This window comes from Marmota flaviventris, chromosome 15 (assembly GCF_047511675.1).
Source record: "Marmota flaviventris isolate mMarFla1 chromosome 15, mMarFla1.hap1, whole genome shotgun sequence".
Classification (NCBI taxonomy): domain Eukaryota; kingdom Metazoa; phylum Chordata; class Mammalia; order Rodentia; family Sciuridae; genus Marmota; species Marmota flaviventris.
In genome coordinates this window covers 19,113,093-19,127,655 of record NC_092512.1, presented here as the reverse complement: position 1 = coordinate 19,127,655, position 14,563 = coordinate 19,113,093, and the positions used below count along the sequence as shown (strand labels likewise).

The 14,563-nt window shown below is 40.1% G+C and overlaps 1 protein-coding gene, 1 non-coding gene and 1 pseudogene across 2 annotated transcripts in view; 1 reads left to right on the top strand and 2 right to left on the bottom strand.

Annotated features, from left to right (window-relative positions):
* The window catches only part of Sntb1 (syntrophin beta 1), a 234,014-nt gene that overhangs the window by 206,508 nt on the left and 12,943 nt on the right, over nt 1-14,563 (bottom strand). The gene's annotated exons all lie outside the window — the stretch shown is intronic.
* Nucleotides 11,532-11,681, top strand: LOC114106570 (small nucleolar RNA SNORA62/SNORA6 family). The gene has a single exon (XR_003585222.1). It is a non-coding gene; the product is annotated as a small nucleolar RNA SNORA62/SNORA6 family (small nucleolar RNA).
* On the bottom strand, nt 12,457-13,849 carry LOC114101507 (small nuclear ribonucleoprotein G pseudogene; annotated as a pseudogene).

The window sequence follows — 14,563 nt, the reverse complement described above, 5'->3', positions numbered from 1 at the left end:
TTAGGTAGATCTCACTGGTAGCTGTAGCATATGGAATAGATTCACTTAAATGGCAGAATTGACAGAACACAGTGAATGACAGAAAAGAGTATAGGACGAATCCAATGTTTCTAGCTTCAGAACCTAGTAGCAGATTCAAAAACTGAAGAGAAAGAGCAGGTTTCTGGGGTCAAAGACTAAGTTCGGCTTTAGCATGCTGAGTTTCAAAAGCCTTCGTACATTGACGGGGACTCTCCATGAGGCAGCTAGAAGGTAGTTCTGGAACTGCAGAAGAGTTACGGAGTTGAAATTTTGTCATGCTGCACTTGTTGAAAACTCAAAGAAATAATAAGAACAAGACAACACAGATAGTCATTCTAGCCTACTCTACCTTGGAAAAAAGAGCCTATTGTTTAATGTGTGTGTGTTTTATTTATTTTTTTCCTCCTGTTCTTCCTCATGTAGTTGGGATTTTAATGAGAAAAAAGGGACTGGATGCAGGCCCTTAATCCAAGCGATATTCATTTTGCAGCTGGCTAACCACATCCTGGCCATCCTGGCTGAGGGGGCAACCCCCGACAGGCCCTGAGTTCACTGTTGTGGGGAAGTCCTACTCTGGCCCCAGGCAGGAGAAGTCAAGATCAAAGCTCACAAGGCAAATATTGTTCTGATTAAAACCCAACTTTCTGCTTTTGATGTGAACCAACCTCTATTGTTGGTAGAAACAATGGAGGAGTGGAGCAGAAAAGACACTGGCAGGAATTATGAAGCCAGGGTGCACTTCATTTAGAAAAGAGAAAGAGAAGATCGACTGGGGGCATGAGTAGACAGAAAGCAGAAGAAAAACTGAAAGGATGGAGTGGAAACCAAGGCAAAAAGGGTGAAAGGGACGGAGGAGGGAGCTAAAATCAGCCCACATCCAGGGGACATGGAAGGGACCAAGCACCATTCTCTCCAGGGCCCTGGAGTCAAAGGGGAACCTCATTCTAGTCTCATTGTGCCATCAGTTGCCCATGAGGCTTTAGGATGCCTCAAAGCTCTGCAGGCCCCTTTCCTTAACTTGCAGGTAAGCACCAGAAGCCCCCTTCAGTCCCCTTGAAGCTGCCTAATGTTTGTATTCCAGGCTGCTCCCACAAGGTGTGCACTCATCCTGGACTACCACTTCCTTTGTTTCTCCAGGAGAAGGATGAATCATCTCCCATTGGGTAATGAGACGCAGGGAGGGTGTTTGAGCCACTTTCACAAAGTTGCAGCCGTGGGCCGGGTCCCAGGCCACTTCCACTGTTGTAACTACTGACATATTGTGAAATTAAGAAACACCAAAGCAGGATCGCCAAAACCCAAAACCCTCCCCTATCTTCGAATGGTTATATTTGAAAAATGATTATCCTTATTCACAAGCAAAATAAAACTTCCTTTGGGAACAATTTCAGGAAGCTTAACTAAAGGCCCAGTGCTAAATGACCCACCTGCTCCTCCCCTAGAAGCCTGGTCATTTCAGTATACCCAGGAGCTTAGCACATCCCTGACACATGGTGGGTAATGGAAAAGCACTTGCTAAATGAATAAATGCACACATGGATGAATAAACGGTCTCCATGTCCTTGGGCTCTGCATACTTCATTAGGAAAATAATAAGGTGGCAATATGTTCTCTGGGAAACATGCAGATTAAAGTCAGGCCCTCAAGCTGGGCAGATCCCCAGAAATAACCCCTTACCACCAGATCTAAGGGACAGCAATAAGGCTCATAACTAGAAGTAGGAATGGCACCCCAGTTTCAGCCATAAGCATCTAATACCAAACTTCAAATAGGATACATTTCTACCATTCAGCTTTTGAATGATGAAAGACAGAACTTTCTGGAAGTCAGAGACTGGGTCCTTTGAAAGAGCAATCACCATGGTTTTATTTGCTTCATACATGTTTCTGAGGGGATTAAACAAACTTTACCCTGTGCATATAAGGAGACTCAATGAATGGATAAGTATATGAAATTTGGGGAAATACCAAGAGCATGTATCATGGTATCGACGTATCTATTCCCCATTCAATTGAACAAGTGCTGTTGACTTCCAGGTTTTATTTTTCAGCTCATGTTTCCAGCTAGATTTACCTAATGAAGACTGTTCATGATGGTTATAGAGAGGAGATCCACATTGAAGTTACAGCAAAAAGACAAAGAAAAAGAAAAAAAAAATCAGCTGCTAAATATTGATTTCAGACACTTCAAGATGGTAGGGTCCCTTCTTTGTATGTTCCACCAATGATTCCCAAAGGCCTGTGCAAGTTTGTGCTTCAAATTCAGTCCCTGGGAGGAGGAAAACACAACTTTACATCTACATTCCTTACAAAATTCACAAAGAGGATTAATGAGTTAATAAGCTTTAAGTACTTTGCAAGCCACAGGTGCCTGGCGAACATTATTAGGACCACATTTTTCCTACCAAAGTGGTTCAAGCTTTGAACAGAAGGTGAAATCCCAGGAGAAATGCCTGATTCTAATACAGGAAACTAGAATCCTATTCTCAGGTAATAAGTTGTCTGTTAAAGTGCCCTACATTGTCCAGTCACTGGTGGCAGGGACAGATTTAGATAATACGAAGGCAACAGTATCCCCCAAAGCACCATTGAAAGTAGTTAAAATAATAAGCAATTTCGATTAACAGTGGCATCTGCAGCAGCAGCAGAAATGCTCTGGTTAGACTCATGTTCTCCTGAACTCTCTCTCTCAAGTCTAAAACTTACGTACCTGTTCTGCAAACTACAGCTCTGCTAATGTCCCACGGTTAATGTCAGCCACATCCGGACTCCATATGTGCCTACAAATGTGGCCCCAAACTGAAATAACTGCATTTATTTGATACAACTCAGGTGGGTTCTGAGACTCCGGTTAGCAGAGAAAATACAGTTATTAGGCTCACTTTAAGCTTAACTATGTCACCTTCTTGTCCCCAGGAACATTTCTTCATGGCTCTTTATTTACTCTCAAATAAAAAAATAATGTGAAATGGTTAGGCAGCTAAAAATTTCCTGAATGATGTCTCCTACACCACAAAGTGATTTTATACTTATTTTGCAACCTAGGTTGCCTCAAACTCTAAAACAACCAGTCACCAAAAAATGAAAAAAAAAAAAAAAACTTCATATATTTTTAAGAAGGCAATGACCTCTAAATCAGGAGTTCTGACCCCTCATTTCATGGGTGTTCTAACCTTTCATTTTCAGAACAAAAGGATTCATCCAACAGGGTTGCAAAGAGTAGATTTAAGGATTAGAGAATGGAGGAGGGGAAATATTTGTGGCTATTGAACTGCAGAAAAATACAGTGAGTTTCTAGATCAGTGGTGGCGGAACTCCATCCTGAGCTCATTTCTTGGGCATGCCAGGTCTGTGCTAGTCGGGGAGCCCTCATTGCCATTCAGAGACCCTGTTGCTGTGAATACCCAACACACACATAAATAACCATGACATGTATTAATGGCCACATTGTAGCATGAATAAAATGCCCCAGAACCACAGATTGAAAAGAAATTGATTGAGATTGGCATGGTCATGAAAAACCTTAATGACAACGACATATTGATTCTATTTCAGAAGGAGGCAGATAGCTTTCCTGGCAGCACATGACATGTATATGGTGGGTGCTTGAGGCCTATTGAGGTATTCACTCATTCATCCACTCAAAGATTGGCTTATTCATTCTTCATCTATTCACCAGGCCTCTATGCACTCCATGTGGACCCTGGGTATATGCGGAACGTCCAATGGGGACAGTTTGAAAAGTGGTGGGTGTCAGGCTCTGAAGATCTGGTGGTATTCCTATAGTTTTCAGGGATCTAATCAAGGATTTTCAAGCAGGTGAATAACATAATAATGATTTCATTAAGTAAGATAGTTCTGGACAAATATAAAAATTTAAAATGTAGGATGAAAGAAGCTGATGACTGAGAACTGAGAAGATCTTCCTATAGTCTAGAAACAGAATGATATGATCTGGCTGGGACCTGGGCAGCAGGCCTGGGGAAATAACATCGATTTGAAAACCATGGGTAAAATGAAAAGAATTCTGGAAAGAGGCTGTGGACAGAGGCAGAGCTTGGTTTTCTGGCCTGGCTGAGTGGACAGAGCATGAGTGTGTTACCCTGTTTGAGTCCCTGGGAGGAGGGAAGCTAAACTGGAGGGAGAAATGATTTGGGATTTGCAGCATGTCAAATTTGAGAAAATTTGGGGTCATGCCTGCAGGAACATCTGGTGGGCAAGCCTGAAGTTCAGGACAGATGCAAGGGCTGGAGAAAGAGATTTAGAATTGTCTGCAAGGAAATTACATCTGGAACTCTGAAAACAGAAGATAAGACATTTTATTGAAATCCTATTAAAGACATGTGGGAGATGATAGTGTAGGAAGCAAGACCTGCCCCGGAGCAGGATAATCAGGAAAGAGTGCTCTGACAAGCCAGCCAGGCAAGAGGGAGTTTCCAGAAAGAACATGGGTAAGTGGCAAATGTTTGCAAAACAGAACCCCTGCTACATTTTTTTTCCTAACCCTACCAACAAATGTGCTTATCAACACATCCTTTAGTCTTTTTCAGCTAGATCTTAAACATTTATCTGTGAAATTCTGTTGAAATCAGGGTTTTCTCTCTCCTTTTTGGTGACACTTCCTCTCATGACCAAGAGCTGGAGATGAGCAGGGGATGAGTCAGAGGATTCGATGGGGCTTGAAGGAACCCAAAGTGCCCAATATGAGAACTTATGTAAAATATATTTTCTTGTCATCATGGATGGTAAAGAGGTTTTTCTAGGTGATAAGTCAAAGTCATTTATGTAATAGCTTTTCTGGAATAATGGGAATTACAGAAGGCTGTGTTTCCAAGAAACAGTAATGGTTGCTTCAATTCTCTTCTTTCTCTCATCTGCCTTCCTCTTTGAGTAACCAGTAGGAAATTTCTAGAAAGGGAAAGCTGCAACATCAAAGCAAACCAATGCCACAAATGCCCATCAGTTGACTTCTTCATATCAGTTTAGTTAGTGATGAGTTAAGATCAAAGAAGCAGGGACCACCTTCCCGGGTTGCCATCTCTCAATAAGCAGATTTTTTAAATTAATTAGCTATCAGATATTTTCTCTTTTTATGAAAGCAACATGTGATATATTAAGTTCAGCTTTTGTTTTATTTTCATTAAAATAAATATGGTCAGACAAAAAAATATAGGAGTAAAAACATGACAACTCAGGTCCAATTTAAACTTGTCATTAATCAAACTCCTGCCAATGCTGTGTCGTGCCCCGTGGAAACCATCTAACCGTGGTTTCCCTTTGACTGAAGCTACAGCTCTTTGCTTGAATTAGATCCACAGTGAGCCAAACTCTGAAGGAGGCCCGCTGACCTACAGGCCATCAGGAACGTGTGCTGAATCAGTGCTTCTTTGCTTTAAAAGGAGCAAGTGGTGGCGAGTGAGGAGATAATGTCTAGAGCTGATCATCAAGGAAATGTAGCATAAGCACATTATTAAGTTAGGGTGGTAACCGCGGAAAGAGCTAAATATGGAAACTGTTACCCGTGGTTTCCTCTGGGAAGTGCACTGGGGGTTGAGGAGGGTGGAGATGGCTAAAGTCAGAGACTGTGTTTTGCACTAGAAGATGTTCTGTACTTTGAATTAAAAAAAAAAAAAAAGACATTTTTACTTGGATAATATAAAGCGTTAAAAAAACTGTGAAATGTTATTATTGCATGTATGCTTACTTATGCTTATTGTAATATCAATATCAAAAATCCAATTTACTTAAAATATGTTTTGAAGTGAATTGTCTAAACTATATGAAGCTGATAGTTTTCTAACTTTTGAAATTAGACTCACAGAGTCACAAAAAGATAGACTATCTTCTATTTTACAAATTAAAAGGTCAATTGTGAATTTAAGGGAGCTACCCAAGGCCAGGGATCAAAGGGACAAAGCAAGAATCCAGCCTCTGTATGTGCTTTGTCTGTATCCCTTGGCTTGCCTCTGTGTACTTCATAAAACACAGAATGGATACCTTCTTACAAAGGCATGTTCAGTTGGTGCTCTGGATCCTTCTGAACTAGCACTATCACAGCTCAGCCTTACCAGACATTAAAAATGTCCAACATTCAAGAGAAGTGCAAGGAAAGTTCCAGGAGCTGGGTATGGAGTTGGAATTTGCAAAATGAAAGTCCCTTCCTGGTGGGGAGTGGCCCTAGCCTCCTGCATGACTATACCACTGATGAAACTACTTAGGCAGGTGTATCTGTCTGCTAAGGCTGTCAAATCAAGTACCACAAACTGGGTGGCTCAAACAGGAGAAATTTCTTGTCTCATTGTTTTGGAGACCAGAAGTGCAAAATGAAGGTGTCAGCAGAGTGGGTTCCCTCAAAGGAGCTGTGAAGGAATGTCTCTGGCCTCTGCATGGTAACTTCTAAGTGGCCATCTTCTCCCTGTGTCTCTTCACAAGGTCTTCCTTCCACGAATTTCTGCATGTCCAAATTTCCCCTTTCAATGAGGGTATCAGTAATATTAGTTTAGGGGCTTCGTCCACTCTAGAATGACGTTATCTGAACTAATGATGTCTGTAATGATCTTATTTCCAAATAAGGTCATCTTTTGAGAGACTGGGGGTTAGGATTTCACTATAGCAACTTTGGGGGAACACAGTTCAATCTATAACACTTTGGAGATAACCGAATCCTTCAGGCCTTCCCTCTAACATTTATAGCATTTACTGGAAATGTTCTTCTTCTGGGAATGTATCACATTAAAAGTTAAGATCAATTGGAAAGTAAGATTTATTAGTTAAAAATTCACTTCACATTTGCTTATTTTGAAAGCCTGTCTTAAATAAAGTGGAGAATGTTAACCACAGCTTTATGTTCTTTAAATGAATAGATACTCTAGAATGTTTTAGGATCAAAGGAAGTAATAATTTCAATTATGAATAAGTATGTAGGTACATAAACTTACATATCTATAATATTGTGGTGTACATGCATGCACATGTAATGTTATGCTATAAACATAACAAATACTATATGACAGCATCCCCATCCAATAGTGTAAAACGCACTCACCTAATATATACTAAAACACACTCATGGGGACGTGTCACATTTTAAGAGGTTTTTTCAATTATAACTGTACAGCTGAACGAAGTCTGAGCGCCTCAGAGTGGGAAAATACACATAAAACTTTAAAATCCAATTTACTTTTTCATTCGACTATGATATTTACCTTTTGCTTTTCACTCAGAAAGAAAAACAAGGGTAACAGGTTCCCTTTGATCTCCAGTCAACTCTCCCTGTGTGAAGGCCTCTACGGCAAGGGCACCACTTTTCACAGGAAGTGTAAAAATGGAAGGATCTCCTCTTATCAGACCTGATTAATTGTTCTATAATATGTAATTCTAAATTAATCTAGAAAGATTTTGCAAATATGTTTTAGCCGTCTTGGCTGGACTATGCTAGGTTAACTTTGAACACTAGTTCTGCCAGCAAACTAATAGAATAGCAAATATGTTTTGAAGTGAATTATCTAAACTACATGAAGCTGATAGTTTTCCAGGCATGCCTACTTCTCATTCCCCGTTGCTCTGTTTTCACTGACTCATTTCACTCACACATCTTTCATGGCGTCATTCAATAATCATTGGCAAAATCCAACCTAAAAGTGGGTTGCTTTCCTTAAATTTATACAGTTTGGAAGTAGGATGAATTTTAAAAAGTAATAATACACATGTAGTCTCATTCAGTGCATATTTAATCATAATGAGATAGTGAGAAAAATTATGGCAAAACAAAAGTATGTTTCCTTATTAAAAAGATAACATTTTCTCTTCTCTTCAATCTTATTTTAAAAAATATTCTGTCTTCCTTCAACTTGCCCTAACAGAGGCTTGGCTTTCCCCTCAAAATACCACTTCATATTCCTTTTAAGCCATTCCAATTCTGGTCCCCACTTCAACTTCTTACCAATTTCAAGGGCAAAGGAGAATAACCAGCAACTCTTTGCTTCTGACTGCTCCTTCCAGACACTTGATACCCATTACTCTCTTAAAGAACTCTGTTCTGCAAGCTACTCCAAGGAATGGCAGGTCTTGCCCAGGAATCCCTTCTCAGAGGGTGTGCCCAGGATGCTGGCTGAGTGGGCATCTGGCTGACTTCCAAAACTCAGCTCTCTGTAGGAAAGAAGAGATGCTCGATCCTAGCCACACCAGTCAGATCCCCTCTTTCTCTGGAATTTGGAATTAGAATATCCTTGATGTAGAATATGTCGAAAATGGTGTGAAAATAGCAGTGGAAGAAGAAATCCATACATTTGTACTTCAGTTCATTCATTCATTCTTTCACTCATTGTTCATGCAAGATAAACCATCAGCTGCTGGCCAGAAGGTAATTAGAATTATCTATCTGAAAAAGCAAAGTGTCCACGTGGGAAGATGGAAAAGTAGGTTCAGGCTAAAGCTGTAGCAGGTTCTGATGGCAGATCAAAGGTTTTGGTTTTATCTTTCAGTTAAAATGAAAAGGTAGCCAGCTTCATAGAACCAATCCATATCAATGTTCCCCTGCTTTTCCATCACTGTCCTTTCAAGACTTATAATTTGAACATAACCACCATGGACTGAAATATCATTCCAATCCACCATTTTTGTTACTAGGATTGAACTGTCTGTGACACCATCATTCTCCCTGACTTTAACAGGAGGCAGATGAAGGGAAGAATACAGAATGTGGCCTCTCTGTAAGTCTGTTTTTCCAGGTGGATTTTAAGTGCCTTGAGGACTGGTACTGGTACTTTGTCAATGTTTTTATCTCTAGATCTCTGTACACAAGAGATGCTCAGTCCACGTATGTAGACCAGAAAGGAATGGGAAACATTCATCCTTGAGCCTGGATATGGAACTGGGGTTGAATGTGATTTTAAAGAACATACATACACACATATTCCTTAGGATATCTGAAGGAATACCTTGCTGGGCATGGAGAGTGAGTCTGGGAAATGTGCTTTCTTTGGCATAAGGAGAAGGCAGGAGAAAAAGAAGTGGAAAGAGAGCCAAATACTTTCAAAGAACAACATTATGTCCTCAGGAAAGAGTGATTTAACGATATGCAACACACCTGTGCTTGCCCAACGGCACAGTGATTAAGAAATGCTGTTATCGCCTTCAAAAGCAAGTTTTCTGAAACATTAAATATGATAACCTCCTGGTGAATTTTTCCACAGCACTGCAGTAACCACTTCTAATCATGCAGCTCAAAAGATAAGGCAAGAGGAGATCTAACAGTACACAGGCTGCCCATGAAGAAATACTGTTCTCAAACGTAATCTATCAGGACATAATCTATTAACTGTTCCACTCAAGGGACCAACTCCAGTTCAAAACCTTTCTTTCTTCCAGGGAACTGGGTGTCTGGAATTACAAACACTAGGGCAAGAAGTTGTGCAACCATGAGTCAACCTATTTAGCGTCAAACCCTTCATTGTTTTAACTAGGCAAATGCAGGTTTTTTTAAGATGGTTTTTCAAATCTTACAAGATTCTAGAACACATTAACAACTCAATAATTAATCTGAATTTTAAATGCCGCTTCCAAAGAAAACAACAACAAAAAATCATTAGTTTTTAAAAATCTTCATAGCTTTGCTATTTGAACCACATGAAAGAGCTTTTTAGACGTGTGACTAGCTCATAGTGTCTTTCTCAATGATGAATATATGCTTCAACTTATTTTTAATATAGGTCAAGTGTGATCATTGTTTTATGCTGTGGAAGGGAAAAAAATCTGCAAATGGTTTAGTTATGACAATAACAGGGTGAGTCCAGGAAATTAAGCTTCCTTTTCACATAGCTCCCTTCTTCTTTGTGAATCAAACCGGAAGGATGAGCAAAGAGGTGGTGAATTTAGTATTAAGAAGGTGAACTTTATGACCACTCAGTAGAAAACTGGAAAGTCATCAAGAAGTCCCTTAGACCATACGGTATCCTGAAGCATGGCACAACTTGATAACTGAGAGTGGAATTGCTGAAATTTTTTGTTAAAAAATAATCATTCCCTTTTTAAACCTCCCCCATCACTACTCCAGCTCCCATAAGCCCAGGTTTTTCTCATGTCTTCACCCAGAAAACTCAGAGAGTAGAAAACCCAGAAGGTAAGTCCCTTCTTTCATAAGGACTAATCAGAGCATCAACTTAAAGACCGCTCACTCCTTCATTCATCCATTCAACAAGTATTTATTAGTGCACACTAAGTTCCAGGTACTAGAGAATATAACTGTAAACAGGAGGAGGCAGACAAGAAGCCAATTAATAGAATATGAGTGTTATATACATACTACAGTACATCAAAATATGTAGTTTAAGGTTCTAGAAAGAAGGCAAGGTAAAGATAGAGAGGGATTGCTGTTAATGACCATCTTGTTACTTTTACAACTACAATATCAACATGGCAATTTGTGAAGTTTCAGTTGATAACTCCTTTAGGCTATGAGGGTTAAGATTTCAACATATGAATATCAGGGCAACAAATTCTACCTGTAGTAAGAGTAAAATATGTGAAAGTAGGAGGAGAGCCAACAATCTGTAAAACAGGTCTGGGTATGAAAACTGAAATAGAGTGCCCATGAAGTGGGAGGCTCCTGGCACCTGGGATCTGCCCTGGGGAGCCTAACATTTCCAGTCTGGTGGGAGAGGACTCCAGAGGGATTTAAATTAAAACCGCTCTGTGTGGGAAGCATGCTGATTTTACACAGCACTGAAACGGGCACTGACCAGCAAGAATGGGCTATTCTGCATCCACTGCAGGCCCAGGCTCTGCACGACAATATTCCTTACTGTGCTGGCTTTCAGGGTTCCTCCCTGCATGTCTGTATGGCATTTAGTGTTTGTAGCAATCATTTAGCAAAGCTGCAAATAGTGTTCCATGCATTTTGTATGTCTGATCTGTCTCTACAACTTTTTCAGAAAATCTTTCCATTTTCCCAAAGTAAATTTTACAATATATGTGCATAATATAGAGCTTCATATCTTAAGAGGAGGAGGAGGAGGAGGAGGAGGAGGAGGAGGAGGAGGAGGAGGAGGAGGAGGAGGAGGAGAAGAAGAAGAAGAAAGTAAATAGCTGAGGATGGAATTTTACAGACTTTATTTTTGGAGATTCCATTAAAAAATGTTTTCTTTCAGATATTTCTTCCAGTCTTATTGGGCATTTTCTGAAGGATACACAACATAACTCAGGGCTTGGAATAACTATATAAAGTTGCATTAGTTTTCCTCTGATAGACATGAATAAAAACACCATAAATGAAACAGGAGCTCCAGTCACGTCATAGATGAGGAAAAGATAAATTTGTGTAGAGTATCTTTACTGGAAAAATAAGAACTACGGATTCTGTGACACAGTTATAATTTGAAGTAAAATACAAATAAACATATTTATATTTTAAATAAAATAAAATACAAATAAAAGTTTTACATGTTTAAAATATTTTGAAACCAGGACATCCATATCAACACTCTGGTTTTCTAGTTTATAAATAAGGATCAGAGTGCACACTATTAAAACTCAGGGCGGAGGCCAGTCTTGGCCAGTGAACTTCTGAGTGTCAGAAGTGTGCTACATCAATAGCAGAGTTTTCACTAACACCAGTAGAGTTTATCTCTATGACTGGAGTTGATAGTACTCACTGCCACATACACTCAATTTTATCAAAGAATGTCCCATTGGCATAGCCAATTCAAATGTTTTTAAAAGATTCACCTGGAGGTGTAGCTCTGGTGGAGTGTGTATTTAACCTTACTCCAGGCTTTTAATTTAATCCCTAGTACAAAAATAAAATAAAATAAAATAAAGAAATAAGGATGGGGATAGTGCACCCAACTTTGTTAATCAGGTTCCCTTTCAACCAGGAGTTGATATAATGAAGGCCCATGGTCTGAAGACATTCTTGAGTAGTTGTTGACCCAAAGCTATGTAAATTATTTTATAGTCAGTAAATCTCGCTAACCAAATCCACTTATTTCTTACTTTTGTCCAAACCTGGCTATGTTAAGGCCATCGCTAATAACCAACAATTACCAATGGGTAATTCTGTTGATTTCACTGAAGTGTTAAATATAAAACCTGACTGACTCCTTCTCTAAGAAGCTTACAGTCAAGTGGAAAATGACAAAGAGATCATAATAACAGCAAACCCACTGGGAACTTGATATGTTAGATACTGCACTAAGTTCTGTATCAGTGCTTTTTTGGGCTATTAAAGTTTGTTTAGGGCTGGGGATATAGCTCAGTTGGTAGAGTGCTTGCCTTGCTTGCATAAGGCCCTGGGGTTCAATCCCCAGCACCACAAAAATAAATAAATAAAATTTTATTTAACAAAAAGTTTAATATAAAAATATACATGACCCAATTTTTATGTCATAGTTAAACAGGTGGAGAAGGGACACAGATTTCTCTGCTGAACAACCATTATTTATACTTGTTCCAATGCTTCTAACATGAAGATACTATTTCCATGCATCACCACCATTCCAATACTGTTCTGTTGCACACTAGTTGCCATCTCCACACATTCATCTATCATAAAATTCATAAAGGGGTCAAATCCCCGCAATATTCCTTGGACACGTCTGCCACCATTTAAAGAAAGTACTTTTGTTCCCCTGTGTTATCAGTGAGAAAATGGAGGCCTGCATAGGTGAGCCAAAGGTACAAGTTTGTCCACTCCGCTCCATGTGTAGCTTTTGACTGTCACTTTGTGACTTAATAGTTCCCCTGTGGACATGCAATGGGAATACTACTAGCAAAAGAGAGAGATACTGTTAATGTCTATGTGTGCTCCAAAATCAAGACAAATCAATCCACAAGAGACAGGCACTCTATGCAAAAGAGAAAGGCAATATCATAGTACGTGGCAACAAGTACTGTAAGTTGCCCACCTTGGATCAGACCTGTTCATGCCCACTAACTCCAGGCCTCAGTATTCTTGACTATTCCACAGTCAGTGTTTGGCCACATCACAGCCAGTTTGGGCCAATGGTTCTCAGGCCTGAGCATACACTGGAATCACTGGGAAAGGTTTTAAAGCTCCTAATGCCCTAAATGAATCCAAGACTAACTAAAACCAGGATCTCTTGGGGAAGGATTCACCATTAGGGGTTTTTTAAATATTTATTTTTTAGTTTTCGGTGGACACAACATTTTTATTTTTTTATGTGGTGCTGAGGATCGAACCCAGAGCCCTGTGCATGCCAGGCAAGCACGCTACCGCTTGAGCCACATCCCCAGCCCCATCGTGAGGGTTTTTAAAGCTTCCCAAGGTGTGGCCAACTTTGGGAACCAGTGCTATAGGCTATACACCAGTGTCTCTCAATGGGAGCTCTTTTGTTCCCCGGAGGACATTTGGCAGGCACTTTTGTTGATTACAACTAGAGGAAAAGATGGTACTCGCAGCTGGAAGCCAAGATTCTACTCAACATCCTACTATGCAAAGGATTCCCCTTATCCCCAACAAAGAGTTACTGGCCCCAAATGTCAAGAGTACTGAGGTTGAGGAACTTTGAAGTACACAATGCTCCTGTTATGGTTTAGGTATGAGGTGTTCCCCAAAACTCATGTGTAAGAAACTCCAAGAATCTTCAGAGGTGAAGTGATTAGATTATGAAAGGTGTAACCTAATCAGTGTATCAATCCACACACGGATTAACTTGGTGGTAACTGTAGGCGAATAGGGAGTGGCGGGAGGCATGGAGGCATGGCTTTGGGGTTCATATTTTGTCCCTGGTGAGCAGAGTGAGCTCTCTTTCTGCTCACCAGGGAGCCATGTTCTCCTGGTGGCAGTGTTTTGAGCTGCTTTCCTCCACCATGCCCTCCTACTGTGGTGTGCTGCCCAACCTTGGGCCCAGAGTAATGGAGTCAGTCACCTCTGAACTGAGACGTCCAAATAAACTTTTCTTCCTCTAATTGTTCTTGTCAGGTCTTTTGGTCACAGATATGAAAAAGCTGTCGAAAACAAACTCCCTTAGTACTCTCTACACTCATAAGAACTGTTCAATAACTATCAACAAGATCTGAATGATTCTCTGCTGGCTAAAAATTCAAAAAAATTAAGAAGCTGATAAAGGTGGCTCGAATTATTGCTTTGCAAAGTTTCCTAAGGATAATATACTCAATCTTGCTTCGAACCAAATTTTTACAACAGATTTGAAATGAAAACATGTTTAGCACTGTGCACCATACCTCTTTCACCACAATTTCCTCTAACCACTTTTAGATTGAGAAATGTGATTATGACGAAGCCTTAAGTTATATGTTACTTCCTCTGTGTGCAGTTCTACATTGAGAAGTTGGTTGACAGGGAATAACTGTACTTCTCTGCCTGAGGACATCTTTTAGTTGGTAGTGCACATGACCCTCACTGAGATGCTAGCCAGAAGTACCACAAAGTTAATGTCCTGGAAGCATCTCTTAATGAAAAGATGGATGGATAGTTGGTTAGTAAGGTGTACCTGGGTTCCATAGCCTTCCATTGGGATATGCTGAGTTCTAGAGAGATTGAGTGGCTCACAGTGGGGCCTTCA